Here is a 22124-nt window from a genome sequence, read left to right on the forward strand (position 1 = left end):
ATCTTCAGAAAGAGAAATTAGGAAAACTACCCCATTCAAAATAGCCTCGAAAAAAATAAAATACTTGGGAATCAATCTCACAAAAGAGGTGAAAGACCTCTACAATGAGAACTATACAACACTAAAGAAAGAAATTAAAGAACACCTTAGAAGATGGAAAGATCTTCCATGTTCTTGGATAGGAAGAATTAATATTGTCAAAATGGCCATACTACCTAAAGTGCTTTACAAATTCAATGCAATTCCAATTAAAATCCCAATTATGTACCTTACAGAAATAGAGCAAGCAATTATGAAATTCATCTGGAAGAATAAGAAACCCAGAATAGCTAAAGCAATCCTTAGCAGGAAGAGTGAAACAGGGGGTATTGCAATACCAGATCTTCAACTCTACTACAAAGCAATAGTAACAAAAACGGCATGGTATTGGTACCAAAATAGAAACGTAGATCAATGGTACAGAATAGAGGACACGGACACAAACCCAAATAAATACAATTTTCTCATACTAGACAAAGGGGCCAAAAATATGCAATGGAGAAAAGATAGCCTCTTCAACAAATGGTGCTGGGAGAATTGGAAATCCATATGCAACAGAATGAAACTAAACCCATATCTCTCACCATGCACGAAACTAAACTCAAAATGGATTAAGGACCTCGGAATCAGACCAGAGACCCTGCATCTTATAGAAGAAAAAGTAGGTCCAAATCTTCACCTTGTTGGTCTAGGACCAGACTTCCTTAACAGGACTCCCATAGCACAAGAAATAAAAGCTAGAATCAACCACTGGGATAGATTCAAACTAAAAAGCTTTCTCTCAGCAAAGGAAACTATCAGCAATGCGAAGAAAGAGCCTACAGAGTGGGAGAATATCTTTGCCAATCATACTTCAGACAGAGCACTAATCTCCAGAATCTATAAAGAACTCAAAAAACTCTACTCCAAGAATTCAAATAGTCCAGTCAACAAATGGGCTAAGGAAATGAATAGACACTTCACAGAAGATCTACAAGCAATCAACAAACATATGGAAAAATGTTCAACATCTCTAGTAATAAGAGAAATGCAAATCAAAACCACCCTAAGATTCCATCTCACCCCAATTAGAATGGCGATTATCAAGAATATGAGCAACAACAGGTGTTGGAGAGGATGTGGGGAGAAAGGTACACTCATACACTGCTGGTGGGGCTGCAAATTAGTGCAGCCACTATGGAAAGCAGTGTGGAGATTCCTTAGAAAACTTGGAATGGAACCACCATTTGACCCAGCTATCCCACTCCTTGGCCTATACCCAAAGGACTTAAAATCTGCATACTACAGAAATACAGCCACATCAATGTTCATAGCTGCTCAATTCACAATAGCCAGACTGTGGAACCAACCTAGATGCCCTTCAATTGATGAGTGGATAAAGAAACTGTGGTATATATATACAATGGAATATTACTCAGCCATAAAGAATGATAAAATTATGACATTTGCAGGCAAATGGATGAAATTGGAGAATATCATGCTAAGTGAGATAGGCCGATCTCAAAAAGCCAAAGGACGAATGATATCGCTGATAAGTGGAGGATGACACATAATGGGGGGGAGGGAAGGGTTAGAGTTAGGGTTAGGGAGGGGGGCAAGTATAGAGGAAGGAACTACTGTATAGAGGGTAAAGAGGGGTGGGAGTGGTGGGGGGAAGGGAAAAAAAAGTTATTCACTCCTATATTTAATCATATCTAAGATGCCAATTTATCATTGTATGAACCACTTTTAATCTAGCACAAAGAAAGAAAAATACAAAGTATTACATGATATGAAAAAAATAAATAAAAAAATAAAGAGGGAGAGGAATATATCTTCAACTTTAAGAGCTTTGCTATCAGTATAACCCTCTGTAGTTCAAGGTTGATCCCTTCTTTTTCTGTTCAGTCAAAGTACAAATTAGGACAGATATGGTTTCCAATATTTTTAAATGGAATAACTATTTATAGAAAGCATTTTGCATAAGATTGTGTAGGTATTATGTTTATACCCCAAATTCAAGTTAATGGCTTTGATTTATGCTCTAAAGCAAAGCAGATAACATGAAAATTAATAATATCCTTAGTTATAACCCTAAAAAGATAGGCACTGGCACTGCTGTTAAGTGCCATTTTGTTCTTTTCCCCATGCTCTCTGTACTGCACCAAACAAAACCCAAAATCATTTAGTTACTCTTTTAAAATAAGTAAAGAGAAAGGAAAAACTTGAGAAAAAGAGGCATATGTACAGAGTGGAATATTATTCAATCATAAAAAGGATGAAATCCTGTCATTTCCTGCAACTAGAGAAAATGATGTTATGTGAAATAAGTCAGGCAATTAGTGGAATAAGAAAGATGATTAATGCATGTTTTCACTCATTTGTGAAAAAAATAGTTGATCACATAGAGTAGTACAGAAGTCACTAAAGGTTAGGAAGGAAGAGGTAGAGGAATACTGACAAGGTGGATAATGAATACCAAAACATGGTTGGGGGAGTTGCTCACCTTTCTGTCACTGGTACAAAATACCTGAGAAAGTCAACTTAAAAAGATAAAAGATCTATTTGGCTTACAGTTCAACCATGGGTGCTTGGTCCTGTTCTTTGTTGGCAAGTCAGTACTCCATGGCAGGGAGTGTGTGGTAGAGCAAAGCTGCTCACCTCTTGGTGACCAGGAAGAGAAAGTGATGGGAATGAATTGGGATTACAATATCTCCTTTAGAGGCATACCCCTAGTGACCTGAGAGCTTCCAACAAGACCCCACCTCCTAAAGCCACCATCCAAATAGCCACCTCTCAACCACTCCATCTACTAGAGTGCAAGCCTTCAACACATGAGCTGCAGGGGACATGTAAGTTCTGAACTATAATGAAGGAGGAGTTCTAATGTTCTGTAGTATATTAATTATATACTCCAACATAACTAGAGGACAAGAATTTGCAGGTCCCAACACATAAAAATGACAACATTCAAAGGGATGGAAATGCCAACTACCCTGATTTGATTGTTATATGTTGTGTGTGTGTGTGTATATATATATATATATGGAGTTACTACACCATACCCCATAAATGAGCACAAATATATGTCAATTAGAAAAAATAAAATGATTTTTTAAAGAACAGATGCTATATCATTTGTCAAATTTATTGAGATAGTCTGTTTTCTTTTTACTCTCCAAGTATGGAAAATTATAGTGATTAATTTTCAAACGTTAAAGCACCCTTGCCATTCTACAAAAAAATAAACTTAGTCATGATGGTTTGTTTTTTTGGGGGGGGTTTGGTGGGTTTTGGTTTGTTTGTTTTTGTTTTTGTTTTGGTAGAATTCATCAGTGACTCTATTGCCCCTGTAGTTTTTTATTTTGTTTTGTTTTGTCTCTGTTTTTAAGGTGGAGATAGCAGTGATTTACCTACAAACTTCATTCCTTTAGTGGATATAGGCTATTCAGATTGTGTACTTCTTCCATACTGATTTTTCTCTTCATTAAGAGTTTAAAAATGAGGGGTGGGGTTGTGGCTCAGTGACAGAGTGCTTGCCTAGCACACGTGAGGCACTGGGTTCAGTTCTCGGCACTGCATATAAATAAATAAAATAAAGGTCCATCAACAACTAAAAAAAATTTTTTTAGTAGTTTAAAAATGCAAATATTAGTCATGGTAAATTTTTACTACAAGTTTTTGAAGTTAGACCCAGGACTAAAGCTTTTCTGAATGCACAGAACCATCCTCTACCACCACACACAGAACAGCTTTGGAAATTAGGTTGTGCTTTCAACTCAATAATGTTTCTTTATGAGTTCAACCTAAAATTATAAGTCAAAACATCACTGATGGGTGAACCTTTTAGTACACAAGTCACTCAGATGACAAATGTTTGTTGAATCACAAGCAATGTCAGCTGCTTTATGTAATTCCTGTGCTATACAATGTTCATGAAAAAAACAAATGTATTGCCACACAAATTTTCAACATATTGCATTTTTGACTCCTGTGAGAATTCATTCAAAGAGACCAATACTCCTTTCCAGGGACAAAGCCCCAGTGACCTAAGGACCTACTAGATCCCACACCTTAAAGCATCCACCACCTCCCAATACTACAACCAAGTTCCTATCAGATGAACCTCTGGGGAGAGAGACAACACCCAAACCATAACAAAATCTATTGTCAGTTTTTAATCAGGTTTGTGCTATTTGTTTGTTTTGCTCTTGAGTTGTTTGAGTTCCTTATTGTTATAGATACCAGGCCCTTGTCCACTGTATAGGTTGAAAAGACTTTCTCCCATTCTGTAAGTTGTCTTCAGTCCACTGTTTCATTTGCTGGGAAGTTTTATAGTTTGATGTAATCCCATGTGTCTAGTTTCCCTTTTGTTGCCTGTGCTTTGGGAATCATATTCAAAAAAACTTCTTGCCCAATCCAGTGTATTTAAGTATTTCTGGTATGTTTTTCTCTAGAAACCTTCTAGTCTTAGGTCTTACATTTATGTCTTTAATTCAATTTGAGTTGATTTGTGTGTGTGACAGGAGATAAATATCTGGTTTCATTCTTCTATATGTGGATATCTAATTTTCTCAGCATCATTTATTGAAGAAATTATTTTTACTAATGTGTGTTCTTGGCACATTTGTCAAAGATCAGCTGACTGTTGATGCATTGATTTATTTCTGAGCTCTTTATTCTGTTTCATTGATCAATGTGTCTGTCTTTATGCCCATAATAAGCTGTTTTGCAATTGAGGAGCTTCTGTGTAATCTAATATCTAGAGAACGGTCTAACAGAATTCTTTAAATGACTTCCATGCAATGTGTATGCTCATGAATTAATATCAGTATTTAGCAGTATCTACCTGTGTGAAAAAACGATTACAAAGGTTAAATATGCACAAGTTCATTATGGATCACCATTACAAAATGAATGTTTGCAACTGGCTTTGAGAAGTAGCACTAACTTTCAATCAAATAAATGAAATGTCTCAAAAGAAAAATAATTCCATTCTCATTGGCAGGCTTGTACTACAAAAACCCATATTCGATTGTTATATTTTAATCTTGTCAAAAAACTAATTATGGAAATGAATTATGGAAAATAACAAAAAATATGGAAATTTGCTTTTTCTTTGTTATATGAATACCTACATAATAGATTCAACTTTGCACCTTGGCCTACAAATCTTAAACTATTTATTATCTAAAGGTACATTTCTTATACCTTACAGAAAACATTTGCCAATCCATGATACAAGATTCTTCAAGTCTGAGTATTGAGCCTCCTGTCACTGGCTCTTTGCAGTTCCAAAATCCGTGGTTATTTGTCACGGCTGCAGCAACAACTTGCACGGGTCTTATGGGTGGTGGAGTGGAAACTGAGGCACTTCTATCTTTCTCTTTAGTGCACTGCCTTCTTGCTCGTTTATAGAGGATAGAGGAAATGAGGTTTACTTGCTTTGAGAGGAGAGAGAGAGAGAGAGACTTTGCTTATCAGAGAGAAAGAGAGACTTTGCTTAAGAGAGACTTTGAGAGAAGGACAGACTTTGCTTAGAGGAAGAGAGACTTGCTACGCCTTGCTTAAGGTCTACTGCTCACTGGTGTGTCCTGCATCCTGTGAACTAAGGGTGTGTCTACCTAAGGTGCCCTAGTGATGCGTCTCAGTTCTCTGTTCTGCGATCTGCCTTCCGCCGCTTCCCCTACTTGCTGCTGCCCCGCGTGTGTCTAGCTGCTTCCGTGTGTCTTCTTCTCTGGCTACTGCCACTGCTGCATGTTTTTCCCTCTAGCTGCTTTTTTGCTAATGGCTGCTGTGTCTGTCTCGTTCCGCCTACGCTTATATCACCCCCAGGAGGCGGAGAGCAGGGCCACACCTCTTACGCAAAGATTAGGCGAGAAGCTCCGAGCAATTAGTGCTCGAGAACACATGCGCATACATTGTGTGCGTGGACGAGAAAATCACCTGAGTGTGCTTATGTCAATTAACCTCCTCGCTGCCGATGTGATCAGGCGCCATCCCAGTGCCGCCAACATGGCACAGCCCCCAATACCTCCTACCTCATGATCACTTCTGGAACAGAATCTCATTATCACTTGCTCCACAGGCAGTTATTAAGCAGTGAGGGATGAGAACATCTGATCTTCAGGATAAAGTCAATTCTTTTGTCATTCTTTTAAAATCTCTTCTCCAGTTATGCACTCTCTTCAGTGTCTGGCTATGTTAAGTAAATAGTGATTGCCCAATTATCCCATGATCCTCTGCCCCTCTGTTCATAGTTGTGTGCTCATTAGCGCTCTGCTTGAATCATCTTTTCCCCAATGTTTGATTCCACCTACCCCTTCTTTAACTCTTGAAGGTCATCCTCTGATGCCTGATTGAAACCTCATATCTACAACAGAGACCCCCTACAAAACACCCCCTTGCCGATTCTTTCACAGCACATGCAAAACCTTAACTTTTCCTCTTAAAGAACTATGAGACCACTATGACCACTGATCCCAAATGCCCTCACGTGAATCTGCATCACACTGAACACAAGTTCTGGGAGTTCTGTGTTCCTAGCAAGCACACAGATGATGTTCTAAAAATATGTTAAATAAATGAAAAAAAATACAGAATGTAAACCGCTTTATCAGAAGGACTAGTAATTCTCCCCTGCCTGCACTCCTGGTCCCAAATCCAGTTCCCAATTTCCAGAAACTTAAAATCACTCTGAATTCCTGGTTAGATATCCATTGAGGTAAACCTCCAGTTAACAAAATTAATATTTTACATTGAACATTCCATCTGGATTTAATTTAGCTCATAATTTTTTGCTTTACTAACTCTTTAACCAAAATGTAACCAAAGATTTGCCCTTCAGTCTTTCCAAAAAAGAAAAAAAAAAAAAACCTGTATCAAAATTTCCATTTAGGGGTAAATGACTATAGACCCTTAAGCCAGTATACTTTTTGTTTGCTTGGTTTATTAAACTGCAAATCACTTCTGGTTTTCTAGTTGTTTACTTCAGTCAGGGACATTACCGGAAGAACAGGTTAATAAATGTGTTTGTCAACTGTTAGAAGAAACGTTTTAAATAATTCTATTGAAAAATGACTCTATTGAAAAATGTGTCTGCCTGAAAAAACAAAAACCTAGAGAAGCTACTAACACTACTAACCTAAAGCATTGGGAAGGGAGCGTTGATGGACATATGATGTTAGGATTAACGCTGGGTGTGTGCATTAGTGGCACAGAGCTATGTTCTATCTCCATACAGTCATTCTTGGCCAGTGACCACCCATTCAACCTTGATCTCTGCGGAGCCCCTGAATCAAGCTGGAAGCATAAGGAAATTCCAAACCCTTCACATGGCTTTCTTCTTACCTCTATCATGGTAATGTATCCTCACATTGGGTTGAAGAACATCACTGAAGATACATCATTGCTGACAGATTCACCTCCTCAACATGTTTTGCTAATGGCATTGTGATCATGACCCCAAATGCCCTCATGTGAATCTGCATCACACTGGACACAAAACTTAAGTCATGTGAGTGTTATAATACCCTCCACACCCAGGAGTGGCTCCTTCATCTTAATGGGATTTTCACATACATGAATGAGTAAAAGAAACCAGATTATTCCACACAGACCGGCTAAATAAGAAACTCTGTACATGGCCCAGGAATTTCAACTTTGTCAATTTACTTGGATGATTGACATATGCCAAAATTAAGAGCCACTGCGCTAAATGATGCAAAGGATGTGAAAAGATGGTGAAGCAGGAGTCTTACTATAATGTTCAGGGATCAAGACAGCATCCTGGAGAAAGTTATATTTCAGGCGACACTTAAAGGCTGCTCATCAATTGTTGAAGTACTTGGAATTGATCGTGTAATAATTAATGAAAATGCTACTCAAATGAGATAAGAAGATTGCTTAAGGGCTCATAGATGAGAGAGAATCTGGAGCCATTTAAAAATACACTGGTGTTGTAGCTCAGTGGTGGAGCACTTGCCTTGCACATGTGAGGCACTGAGTTTCATCCTCAGCACAACATAAAAATAAGTAAAGATACTGAGTTCATCTACAACTAAAAAATATATTTTTAAAAACTGATAGAAGTTCAGTAATTTTTGAGTGTGATATTCCAAGGAAAAGCAGTCAGAGATAAGGATAGGGGGAAATGGGGTCATATTAGTTTCCTACAGTGATCACAAAGCCCTACAAGCTTAGTGACTTTAAATAACATAAATTTATTCTTTCACAATTTTGGAGTCTAGAAATCCAAAACCAAGGAGTCATCAGGGCCACGCTCCCTTTAAAAGCTCTAAGAGACTATCACTCATGGCCTCTTCCTACCTGAAAATTCTTGGATTTTTTTTGGCTTGCACATGCATCATTCCAACCTCCACCCCATCTTCTCATGATGTTCTACCTACATATGTGTCCAAAGTTCTCTTCCAATAAGGACATGTGTCACTGGAGGAGCATACTTTAATCAAGTATTAGCTTTTTAACTTTATTACATCTGCAAAGACACTATTTCCAAATGAGGCCACACTGATGGGTCCTGATGTTTAGGATTCAACATGTATCTTTAGGTGACACAGTTCACCCACAATAGACCAACCCTCTGGCACACCAAAATTCATATTCTTCCCATATCAATTAACCCCACTTCAACATCCCCAAAACTCTTAACCCATTACAGAATCAACTCTAAGTCCAGAATTTTAACTAAACATCAAATTAAGAAGGCAAAACCTTATCATTTAATCATCTAAGTTAGGAATGGATGAGAAACCTGACAAACTAGGGAAAAACTTATCTGCTTCCAAAATACTATGGGAGAACAGACACAGGATAGATATTCCCATTCCAAAAAGGAAGAGAATGAGGGGCTCGGGTTGTAGCTCAGTGGTAGAGTGCTTCCCTAGCATGTGTGAGGCACTGGGTTTGAATTTTAGCACAACATATATATAAATAAAATAAAGGTATATCAACAATTAAAATATTTTTTAAAAAACAAAAAAAAGAGAAAGATAGGAATGAATGGATTACTAAAGTATATCTGTGATATAGCAGAGCAAGTTCTACTAGATTTTTTATTTTTTTAATTTTTAACTTTATTTATTCTAATTGGTTGTACATGACAGTAGAATGCATTTATACATTTTGATAGATCATACATAAATAGAGTGTGATCTCTCATTTTTCTAATTATACATATTGCAGGATCACATCAGTCATGTGGTCATACATGTATGAGGTAATAATGTCTGTTTCACTCCACTATCATTCCTTCCCTCATACACCTTCCCCTCCCTTCACTCCCTCTACCTAATATAAAGTAAATCTATTCTTCCCTATCTCCCCCTCTTATTGTGAATTAGCATCTGCATATTAGAGAAAACGTTCAGTCTTTGGCTTATTTCACTTAGCATAATATTCTCTAACTCGATCTATTTACCAGCAATTGCCATTCTTCTTTAAAGCTGAGTAATATTCCATCATGTGTGTGTGTGTGTGTGTTTGTGTGTACGTATACATTTTCTTTATCCATTCATCTGTCAAAGGGCATCTAGGTTGGTTCCATAGTTTAGCTATTGTGAAATGAACTGCTATAAACATTGATGTAGTTGTGTCACTACAGTATGTTGATTTTAAGTTCGAGGATTTTTGCATCTATATTCCTCAAAGATATTGGTCTGAAGTTTTTTTCCTTGATGTGTCTTTGTGTGGCTTTGATATAAGGTGATATTAGCCTCACATGATGAGTTTAGAAGGGTTCCCTCCTTTTCTATTTCATGGAATAACCTGAGAAGTATTGGTGTTAATTCTCCTTTAAGGTCTTATAGAACTCAGCTGAGAATCCATCTGGTCCCAGGCTTTTCTTAATTGGTAGGCTTTTAATGGCGTTTTCTATTTCATTACTTGAAATTGTTTTCTTCAAATTGTGTATGATCTCCTGATTCAGTTTAGGTAGGTCATATATCTCTAGAACTTTGTCAATATCTTTTAATATTTTTTTATTTTATTGAAGAATAATTTTTTGTTACATAAAAAGCAATTTTTTATGGAAAGAAGCATCATAAACTTTTTAAAAAGACAACTAAGGGAGATATTTACAGTTCGTATCACAAAGAACTATCCTTCCTAACATGTAAATCGACAAAATCATAACCCTTTCCAAACACATTAAAAGGGAATAAAACATGCTATTAATAAACAACAAGATAACGTCATTCATTAAAAAAGAGAAAAGTAAATTAAAACTGCGGATGAAAGACAATTTTCTCTCTCTCCATTGGCAAAAATCCAAAGCTATCTAACACATTCTATTGATAGAACTCTAAAGGAGAAAGCATTTTCTCATGCATTCTGACAGCAGTGTGTTAAAGTCACCCAGAATTATTGCGTTGTTGTCTATTTGATTCCTGGAATTGAGGATTTGTTTGATGTACATGAATGTGCCATTTGGGGGGCATAAATATTTATGATCACTATGTCTTCCTGATTTACGGTTTCCTTAAGCAGTATGAAATGTCCTCTTTATCTCTTCTGACTAACTTTGGCTTGAAGTCCACTTTATCTGACAGAAGGATGGAAACCCTCGCTTCTTTACTGAATCTATGTGTGGTATGTTTTTTCCAATCCTTTCACTTTTAGTCTGTAGATATCTTTTCCTATGAGTCACTAGGAGGCAGCATAATGTTGGGTCTTTTGAATCCAATCTGCCAGTCTATGTCTTTTGATTGATGAATTTATGTCTTTAACATTGAAGATTATTGAGATATGATTTCTATTCCCAGTCATTTGGGCTTAGTTTTGGTTTTTAACTTGACTTGGTTTCTCCTTTGAGTGGTTTTTCTCTAAGGTAGTTCCTCCCTTTGCTGACCTACATTGTTGTTTTTCATTTCCTCCTCACGGAATATTTTACTGAGAATGTTCTGTAGTGCTGACTTTCTATTTGTAAATTATTTTAACTTTTGTTTATCATGGAAGAATTTTATTTTGTCATCAAATCTGAAGGTTACTTTTGCTGGGTATAAGATTCTTGGTTGGCAACCAGTTCTTTCAGAGCTTGAAATATGTTGCTCCAGGTCCTTCTAGCTTTTAGGGTCTGGGATGAGAAATCTGCTGATATCCATATTGGTTTCCCCTGATAGGTAATATGATACTTTTCTCTCATAGCCTTTAAATCTATCTTTATTTTGGATGTTAGGCATTTTCATTATAATGTGCCTTGGTGTGGATCTGTTATAATTTTGTGCATTTGGTGTTCTGTAAGCCTCTTGTAGTTGATTTTCCATTTCCTTCTTCAGGTTTGGGAAATTTTCTAATATTACTGGAATGAATAGGTTGTTCATTCCTTTGTTTTGTATCTCTGTGCCTTCCTCAATCCCAATAATTCTTAAATTTGGTCTTTTCATGATATCCCATAGTTCTTGGAGGTTCCATTCATGATTTCTTACCATCTTCTCTGTTTGGGCAACTTTATTTTCAAAATTAAACATTTTGTCTTCATTGTCTGAGGTTTAGTCTTCCAAGTGATCTAGTCTGTTGGTAATGCTTTCTACTGAGTTTTTTATTTGGTTTATTGTTTTCTTCATTTCAAGGATTTCTGTTTGGGTTTTTTTGAGAATCTCTTATCTGTTTATCGAAATGATCTTTTGCTTTCTGCAGTTGCTCTTTCAACTGTTTACTGGAGTGATCATACATTGCCTGCATTTGCTGTCTTACCTCATTCTTTGCTTCATGAATCATTTTAATGAAGTAAGTTCTGAACTCCTTTTCTGACATTTCTTCTACCATGCTGTCATTTGATTATATTAATATAGAATCTTGGTTTCTTTGGAACACCTTCATCCCTTGTTTTTTCATGATCTTCACGTATCCTCCCCTGTAGCAATGCAGATCAGAACTATTGCAGTTTCCCCCCTATGTGTTATTCCCTTCTTAGCAAAATCTAACTTGCCCAGAAAATGAGGTGAGATTGGCAAGTCATTATTTGTTTTGGTTTTGGCACTTTTAACTCAGGACTTAAAAACTGGAATGGTGAAGGTGACCACAGTCAGTTGGAGGAGTATCCCCAAAGTTCTTAAGTGTGGCCTAGGACTGTGACTATACCTTGTTGTTCTTTTTAATTGTCATTTCAAATATTGTGAGATGCACTGTTACAGAAAGCCCCTCACCCTTCCAATAGCTGCCCCATTCTCCCTAAGGAGGATGGCCCAAACCTCCCAAGTCTATACAAGGGAGGTGACAGCATTGCTTGGATAAACTATGCAATGTGGATTTTTTTAAGTCTATACCTTAATATTTGTGTGTGTGTGTGTGTGTGTGTGTGTGTGTGTGTGTGTGTGTGTTTTCCTGGGAATCAAATATCAATTTAGGGCCTGGGGCAAACTCTGAAAATGCTTTACCACTGAGATGTATCCCCAACCCCTATTTAGTTTTACTTTGAACCATCCCCCATGAGCTGCCTTTTTGTCATGCAATTTGAGATGTTTGAAGACTTTTGGTCTTACTGGGAGTGGGTTGAGGTGTGGAGGCAGCTGGGGCTTGCCTGTACACTGACTTGAGATAAGTTCAATAAAATACATGCCTACACAAAAGAAAAAAAAAGAAATTATAGTCTGTATATATTATGGAACATTATTCAGTCTTTGAAAATGAGACATTATCAGTGAGGCGCAGTGGCTCATACCTGAAATCCCAGCGGCTGGGGAGGCTGAGGCAGGAGGATCACAAGTTCAAAGCAAACCTCAGCAACTTAGCAAGACCCTGTCTCAAAATAAAAAATAAAAAGGGCTGGGGTTGTGGCTAGATGGTTAAACACCCCTGGGTTCAATCTCTGGTATCAAAAAGAAATTTTAAAAAGGAGATATTGTCATGAGTAACAACATGAATGAACAGGGTAGACATGATGCTAAATGAGCAGGCACAGAAAATAAATAATGATCTCACTTATAACTGGAATCTAAAAAGAAGTACATAGAAACAGGAGTATAGGAAGGTGGTTAAAAGGAGCAGGAAGGAAGGCAGAATGGGGAGAAGTAGATCAAAAGCAACAAATTTTCAGTAATCTAGAAATCTAATGAACAACAAGAGGACTACAACTAATTCTTCTGTAATAAAATTTTGCTAAGAGAGATGGTAGATGTTAGGTGCTTTAACCATACACAGGCACACATAAACGGAGTAACTGTGCAAGAAGATGGATATGTTATTTTGCTTGGTAGCAACCATTTCACTATGTACATCAAAACATTGTATAGTACTCCTTAAATATTTGCAATAAGTAAAACCTAAATTTTAAGGAAAAAGAGAAATACAAGTGTGAACAACATGGGATTTTCCACTTGAGAGAATAACAAGCCCAAACCAGTGGCTTGGTTATACTTTATCATGTTTTTTAAAGTTTATGGAAACCATTGAGTTAAAATAAAGCAAAGTACAATGTTCAGTGTAAGCCTCTGATTTTTCATTAGATTCTAAAGAGGGAGACAAATTATTCCTGTTGGATGACCAGAGAAAAATCATTATGAAGAATTCTTAGGGTAAAGGTTATAAATAATCCAAAAGTAAAAAAAGAGAGAAAAAGAAAACAATTTAGAGAAGCTGACACCACGCCAAGGGCAAGGGTTGAGAATCAGAAAGGAAAGATCTGGGGTTACTGAAGTTGGGCACTTGGCAGAGGGACACAGTGCTAGTTCCTCTGAGCATGGAGGAAGGTCACCATGATCTGACCTCTGAGGAGAAGCATTTCTAACACCAGGTGCTAGTTTCTCTGAAAAAGAGAGGACAATGGGTAACGAGGCTGACTCTGTGTATTGGGGAAATATCCAAATATGAATCAGCTACTGCTAATTCATACTCTACAAGTAGAGTGCTTGCCTTGTAAGCACAAGGCCCTGGGTTCAATCCCCAGCACCCAAAAAAAGAAAAAAAAAAAAGAACTACAGCCACTGTGTGAAGAGGCCTGCTAGGGTAACATTCACCAAACAGCAACAGACAGGAAGGAACCCCACAGAAAGCAGTCAGGACATCCTCTGAGCTCCTTTCTGGTGATGCCTAACAGGACCCAACCAGCAAAACAGAAATTTGCTTTGTCTATTTCCGGCCCCAGGATCACAAATTAAATATTGACAGATGGATGTGGAGCAGAGACAGTAATGCAGTAACTGACTCATTTAGTAACAGAAGTTCTAGTTCAGTGCCAATATAACCACTGCTTTCAGTGATTTTGAGTTCCAAGTAAAGTCATGGTAAAAGAATAACTCAATTGATGTAACAATTTAATTTCCTGGTTTTTCATTCAAAGAACATATTGAGACTATTCAGGGACAGAGTAACACACAGAACAAGTTCCTTGTCTTTACAAATGCTATAACCAGTGAAAGATAAATAATAGACATGAGGGTTATATAGGGGGAATTCACCATGTCCAATGGATATTGGAAAGAAAATATTTAATGTTGCCTGAGTAGATGAAAAAGGTCACAAAATGTTCTACTATAAAAGTGAACTTTGAGGGGAGTGGGGCCGGGTGGGGTGGACAGAGGGATGAGGTTGGGGGCAGAGCAGGAGGGGGGGTGGTTCAGCATGGGGGCATTGGATCCAAATAAACATGGAGTCCATCTTCCATGAAAAACAAGAAGGCTCGCTTTGTGCTCAGCGTTGCCTGAATAATCTGTCACTAGGAGAATATTTTAGCCCTGTGGAATTATCCTCCATTGCACATCAGCTGGATGAAGAAGAAAGGATGAGAATGGCAGAAGGAGGAGTTACTAGTGAAGACTATGGCATATTTTTACAGCAGCCTTCTGGAAATATGGATGACAGTGGCTTTTTTTCTTTTCAGGTTATAAGCAATGCCTTGAAAGTTTGGGGTTTAGAACTAATCCTGTTCAACAGTTCAGAGTATCAGAGGTTCTGAATTGATCCTATTAATGAAAAATCATTTATAAGCAATTATAAAGAACACTGGTTTACAGTTAAAAAATTAGGAAAACAGTGGTTTAACTTGAATTCTCTCTTGACGGGTCCTATAAGGTAATCGGCGCTTGACACCCCAGCAACAAGGCTCACCCAATCATTTCATGCCCCAACCAATCAGCCTCTTCCCGGCCCTATATAAGTGTGTACATTTTTAAAATAAAACAGAACTGCTGCGGCGTTTGGCTTTGGCTCTGGCTCATGTCTCCCTGTGATTTCTTTCAGGTCCATAATTAATATTGGATACATACCTTGCACTTTTCTTGACTCAATTACAACAGGAAGGTTATTTTGTATTTGTTGTTAAAGGTGATCTACCAAATTGTGAAGCTGACCAGCATCTGTAGATGCATTGGTCCAACAGATGCATTGACCAAAACTTACTGGAGAAGAATTAGCACAATGAAAAGAACAAAGAGTCCTTAGAAGAGACCTGGAACTAGTTTTAGAAGCAAATGCTGGATTGGGAATGTTAGATGAAGATGAGGAGGATTTGCAGAGCGTTCTGGCACTAAGTTGCCAGGAAATTGACCTGGAGGATGAAGAAGCAGATCTTGCAGGGCTATTCAACTCAGTAAGTAAGGTAGCATATCTAGATATTCCCCAGACATTGGGTACATATCTTACTTCAGAAGAGCTGTGGAAGAGCAACAGCAGCAAAACCAGCAGCAAGTAGATCCACTAGGACAAGTTTCACATTCATGTGAAAGGTCAGCCACAAGCTCAGGAGTACTTGGGAGTAATCTAGGCAATTCCATGAGTGAAAAAGACATGTTTCAGGCAGCTGTGACCATGTCTTTAGAGACTGTTAAAAATAATTTGAGGGCTGGGGAGATAGCTCAGTTGGTAGAATGCTTGCCTTGCATGCACAAGGCCCTGGGTTCGATCTCCAGCACTGCATTCCAACATTCTGTAAGAAAACAAGAACTTTCTGGACAAGCAAGGTGGCTACCATTAGTAGTAGCATTGGATACAAGGAACATGAAGGGAGGCCTGACACATACAGGTGTAGGAGGGAAGGCATTTTCCTTAGTACAATTTTGTACTTGGACTATAGATTCAAAGGTAGCAGACATATTTTGTATATACGTACAATTCTTTAGAACTCCTCCTAGAATCATAGATAAGGCTGAAATATCTGCACACTCCAAATGAATTGCAGAGGAGCCAAACATCAAAAGGATCTGGAGTGATAAATTGTGGGGGTTTTGTTTAGTAAAGTTATATCCCTGGAGAGTCTCATTTTTATAAGTAAGAAAATTAGGAGAAAAGGTGAAGGAATGTCCTTGATCAATGACCACAGGTGGGGTTCTTGACTGACATCCAGCAGCCCTCAGAATCAAGATTTAAAAAATTTAAAATGAACAAGGCAACAGATAATTTGTCTTTTGGGGATCTATATGATGCCCCTATTCCCCCTTTTTGTTTATAAAACATGTTTTTAAGTGTTAAATGTGCACACTCAACAATTCTTTGTCCAGTAGGAGTATAGTGAATTCCTGTGACATGTTGAATACCAAAGGTGGAACAAAATTGTTTAAAGGCCTGGGACATATATCCAGGACCATTATCTGTTTTAATTTGTAACAACAAACAGTAACCAAGCAAACAAAAGCAATAAAAATACTAACACAACTAACACTTTAAACACATTCATTTACTATAGGATGTCCTTTGCTGTCTCTTGGGACAACCTTCTGTTAAGTTCCCTCACTAGGGGAGCCTTCCGTTAAACCTTTTTCGCTGTCTCTCAGGACAGCCTTCTGTTAAACCTTAAGGCCACTGTTTTCTCAAATAGGGAAAACTTCCAGCTAATTATGCTAGCAAAACTGTCTTTTACTTACCTTATCCTTGTGGTGCTGATTCTCCTGGCTCTGAAGCAGCAAGGGAAGACCAGCTTGAATCTGAAGTGCCAGTCACTTGGGTGCAAACAGTCACTTCTTCTGGGAGCCCCTTCACCTTCCCCAGGGAGACCTGGGGTATTCTGCTCTCCATTTAAGAAGGAGCTGTTCTTCCTTCTGACCCTGATGGAAAGTGAAGCCACTCCAAGCTCAAGGCGCTGCCCCGAGATGCCAGAGCCCCTGCAATCCCAGACGAGTGCCCAACAGGCAAAATGGTGAAGTCCGCTCCACCCGAAGACCCGCCCCCCCTCAACAGTCGTCGCTTCAACCAGGGGAGAGAGGCCTCCCGGAGCCCCCAAAAACACCTGGCTCACTCCGGAGGTCCAAACCACCATGCCCTCCGGAGTCCACTGCTGAAAAGTCCTCCTGACCCAACAAAAGACGATGTTCTCTATGTGGGGCCCAGCACCACTCTCTGGCCAGTGGTCACCCACAGTACCCGTGCTCCCCACTCGGGGGCCCAGCCGAAGCGTCCCCATGGTGCCTGGTGTGGGGGCAGTGTAGTTGGGGCCAAGGGGCGCAGGCTCCTGGGGCGGCCAAGCCGGTGGTATGCTGGACAGGAGCGCTAGGTGGGCCAGGGAGGGAGGCTGACCCAGCGTCCAGGGGGCCACCGGTAGTGGCAGCAGCAGCAGCAGCAGCAGCAGATATAGCAGGAGCGGCTGTGGCGGCCGCCACCACCAGGCGTGTGGCGAGGCCATGGTTGTGGTGCCCACCCACGCTCACATGCTAGTCATGCGGGGCGTTGCGGGGCGAGGGAAGCAGGTGGCCTCTGCGTGCCGGCTGGGGAAGTGAGCCGAGTGAGGCTGCAAGCGCGCTCCCTGCCTCAAAAGTTGTGGGAGCCAAGGGAGGGTGGCAGGGGCTGGGCAGGCGCTCAGCTCAGAGGCCCACCTGTGTCCGGCACCTATGGGGACTGCATCGAGTCCAAGGCCTACGGCTGCGTCATCCACAAGTGCGAGGACTGCGGAAAGGAGTTCACGCACATGGGGAACTTCAAGCGGCACATCCACATCCACATGGGCGAGAAGCCATTCTCGTGCCGGGAGTGCAGCAAGGCCTTCTCTGGCCCCGCCGCGTGCAAGGCCCAGGAGAAGACAGACAGCCCCTTGAAGCCCTACAGCTGCGAGGAGTGTGGCAAGAGCTACCGGCTCATCAGCCTGCTGAACCTGCACAAGAAGCTGCACTCGGGCGAGGCGCGCTGCCACTGCAGGACTGCAAGCTCTTCACCACCTGCGGCAACCTCAAGCGGCACCAGCTGGTGCACAGCGGGGAGAAGCCCTACCAGTGCGACTACGGTGGCCACTTCTCCGACCCCACGTCCAAGATGCGCCACCTGGAGACCCAGGACACTGACAAGGAGCACAAGTGCCCTCACTGCAACAAGAAGTTCAACCAGGTGGGGAACCTGAAGGTGCATCTGAAGATCAACATCCCCATATGGGCCACCAAATGTCGCTGACCAGCGGGACACAAAGTGAAACACGCACCACACTCTACTTGCTTGGACGGAAAGGACCTTTATTACAAGAAGAACACTCACTTATATACAGTTAACAAACCAATAAGAAACGTAACCAAGGGGAAGTAAGTCTTGGAATATTACTATTGGTAGCTTAGGCATGGTCTGACAGGGACAGCCAGCGTGCTCATCTTCCTGTTTACAGCGAGAGAAAAACTACATGCCCACTGGCGCTGTGCCAGCCACCATCTTAGCTTGGTCTTAGCTTGGTCTTTGTGGCATGACCGCAGGCGTCACCCGCCACAAAAAGAAAGAAAGAAAGAGAGAGAGAAAGAAAAGAAAGAAACAAAACCACCAAACAGATTCAAAGCAATTTCAATTACATTCTTCTCAGAAATAGAAAAAACAACTCTTAAAAACTTGTATGGACCACAAAAGATCCCTAGATAGCAAAAAAAATAAAAATCATCATCATCATCATCATCTTGAGGAAAAAAATGGTCACACTTTCTAATTTCAAATCATATTACAAAACTATAGGCACCAAAACAGTATGGTCCTGGCCTAGAAAGAGTCGTATTTACCAATGAAACAGAATAGAAAGCCCAGACATAAACCCAAGCATATACAAAGGGCTATTTTTCTACAAGAGCACCAAAGAGGCCCAATGGGAAAAAGGCAGTCTCTTCAATAAATGGTGATGTGGAAAGTGGTATCTGTTAGGGTGGTTCAGGGCGGCTGGATGGGGCAGGGTATCAAGCAGCTCCTGCGCATGCCCAGAGAAGCAACCAATCAGGTGCTGACAAAGGTCCCCAGCCAATCCCAGGAGGACACGGAGTCCTCAAGCTTACTCTCCTCCACCCCAGTTATAAAAGCAGGCCCTATGGAGGCCACCCGGGCCTTCTTCAGCCCAGCAAGCCAGAGGCTTTTCTTTTTGATACACAGTGGTCTGTCTTCCCGTTACCACGGTCTGATCAGGTCACCCCACTCTGCTCTTACAGTATCCACTGGCAAAAGAAAACTGGACCCTTATCATAAGCCATGAACAAAAAATCAACTCCCTGAAACAGGTTATGGAGGCCCGGTCTGCCGCGTGCACCCCTCACGTCCTCAGTGGCTCTAGCCGCAGCCGCTCTCGGGCCCTGATCCCACACCCGGCTTCGTCGCGATGCAGCTCCACCTCCTCCCTACCCAAGGCCCTCGGGACACCAAGCCTTTTCCCCGCATCCCGCTCGCAGTCACTGTCCCTGCAACGTGGCCTCCTTAGCCTTATCGCTTGGCTGGGGCCTGGCCTACCGCCGGCTGCGGCGTCCGACGGGCTGGACCTGAGCCAGGCGGCGGTGCGCTTGAGTACACGCTCACCCGCCAACAAGGAGCAGCCGCAGGGCCTCCACGACCGCCACGCGGTGTTTGTGGAGGAGCGCACGCTCGAGGCCGCGCTGGCCTCTGCGAGCCGGTCCTGCGCAACCTGCGCGCAGCTGGAGGGCAAGCTCGGCGCGTGCGCAGACCCGCCCGACCAGGGGGTACCCGGCTGGTGGGCGCGCTGCGAAGAGGAGAGCTGGAGCTCCGAGGCGCCGAGGGCGTCCTGAAGGCACGGTAGCGCGACGTGGACGGCGCCACTCTGACCCGCCTGGACCTGGAGAAGAAGGTGGAGTCGCTGCTAGACGAACTGGCCTTGGTGCGCCAGGTGCACGACGAAGAGGTAGCTCAACTGCCGGCCGCGCTGCGGGCATCGTCGCCGGTCGCGGCCGAGGTGGATCGGGCTGTGGCCAAACCAGGCCGAGGGAGATCCGCGCCCAGTTTGAGCCCTTGGCCGCTGAGAACCTGCAGTCAGCCGAGGAGTGGTACCAGTCCAGGTTCGCCAGCCTGAACGAGCAGGCGGCGCGCAGCACCGAGGCCATCCGAGCCAGCAGCGAGGAGACCCAGAGCCGGCGCCAGCCACAGGCACGCACCTGCCGAGATCGGGGGGCCTGCGCGGGGCCCTTGAAGCCTTGGAGAGGCAGAGTGCGGAGGTGACCGGCTGCCAGGATAGCACTGGGCAGGTGCAGAATGAGCTGAGGAACACCAAGAGGGAGATGGCACGCCACCTACGGGAATACAGGACAGCTCCATTCAAAATGGCCCTAGACATTGAGGTAGCAGCTTACAGGAAAGTGCTGGAAGTGGAGACACGATTTAGCTCCAGTGGCTTAAATGTTCCAGGGCTGAATCCAGTTCCCAATCCAAGTTATCTACTTCCTCCTAGAAGTCTCAGTTCCACAACCTCCGAAGAGGAAGAGGGGAGGAGGCTTCTAAGGGCCTCTTTAAGAAAACCTCCCAGATAGGGGGAAGTTTTGAAGAAATATTGGAGGAAACAATAATATCTACTAAGAAAACGGAAAAGTCAAATGTAGAAGAAGGAACCATTTCAAGCCAAAATATATAATTCTGTTGCCTTAAAAAAAGAAGTTAATGCTAAAGATGGAATAATATGTATTTGAGGGCTGAGGACATAGCTCAGCTGGTAGCTTGCTTACCTCGGAAGCCCAAGGCCCTGGGTTCAATCCCCAGCACCGCAAAAAAAAAAAAAAAAAAAAAAGTATTTGACTTGTTAAACAGCCTATTTCTGAATCATAACACCTGTCAGCACTACATAATGTCTTCAAGTCTTCAGTCTTCTATTTGGTGTTGAATACTCTCTCTAATAGGAAAGCTAGTGCTTAGATTGGAGTAAACTGAAGTCCTGGAGCAATCACAGAGCACTTACCCAAAAATACAGCTTTCTCACCTAAAGCTCAGGCTTCACAATGATAGATGATTCTGGTGCAGAGGAAATACAAAGTAAGGTGCTAACTCTGTGATCATCATCATTTGCTGTGAGCTAAAAGCAAACCCCATATATATTCACTAGCCCAACCAGTACCCAGATGTATAATCTTACTGTAGGTACCTAAAACCTAAGCTCACTGCCAAGTTCCACTCTGATAGAACTGAGTCACAAATGATAGGACACTTTCTTCCCTACTCCCCCCTCAATTCCACATAGCCTTTTCTCCCATCCAGGAAAAAGAGTGGGGGGGGGGGGTCTGGTGTAGTATGCTTCCCTTTAAAACGCACAGCTTTTTCTCAAAAAACTTACCCTATTTAGGTTTCTTTGCTCAATAAAATTAGATGCATGTCAACCATTTTTTTGATTCATGTAATGACTTAACCCCTGCCCATTTCATGTCCTTTCTGTAGGTTAAAAAAAAAAAAAAACAGGCAGTGATGAGGGGCTCGGATTGTGGCTCAGTGGTAGAGCATTTGCCCTGCACGTGTGAGGCACTGAGTTTGATTCTCAGCACCTCATATAAATAAATAAAAAGAGATAAAGGTCCATCGACAACTGAAAAAGAATTTAAAAAAAAATACCAAAGATAGCAGTGGTAAATATGAAGGATTTCCCCCAACAAGCAAAATACTGGAAATAATCCCTAGATGTTAGATTTTCCACTTGCTCAAATCCATTTAATTGGGGGTGGGGGGCGGGAAACATTAAGAATGTAGCTTTCACCTTAACTTTAGAAGTACAGTAATAGTTTTCCCAAGCTGTTTAAGCTGACCTTACATGTAGTAGGATGTGAGAAGAGGTGGGTATTTCTAAGAATGGAAAAAGCCAAGGTCTCATCTGTGTCAGACCCTGTGTAGTACAGAATTAGCTTTTTTGTCCCCTTACCCTTAGAATCCACGTAGTCCTCTTCTTACTAGTCTAGGTCCTAAAGAGGCCTTGCTTTCACTCTCCTATGCCTTTTAAGAGTGCT

General features: G+C 41.4%; 2 pseudogenes across 2 annotated transcripts; both read left to right on the plus strand.

Annotated features, from left to right (window-relative positions):
• The first annotated feature begins 14617 nt into the window (after positions 1 to 14617).
• LOC306638826 (ataxin-3-like) lies at positions 14618 to 15888 on the plus strand (annotated as a pseudogene). The gene is made up of 2 exons (XR_013766795.1): positions 14618 to 15035; positions 15214 to 15888. The product of XR_013766795.1 is annotated as an ataxin-3-like (transcript).
• Positions 15889 to 19418: 3530 nt separating this feature from the next.
• Positions 19419 to 20770, plus strand: LOC306639655 (alpha-internexin-like; annotated as a pseudogene). The gene has a single exon. The product of its transcript is annotated as an alpha-internexin-like (transcript).
• Positions 20771 to 22124: the final 1354 nt, after the last annotated feature.

The sequence above is a fragment of the Sciurus vulgaris genome (genome assembly GCF_902686455.1).
Source record: "Sciurus vulgaris genome assembly, chromosome: 11".
Lineage (NCBI taxonomy): Eukaryota > Metazoa > Chordata > Mammalia > Rodentia > Sciuridae > Sciurus > Sciurus vulgaris.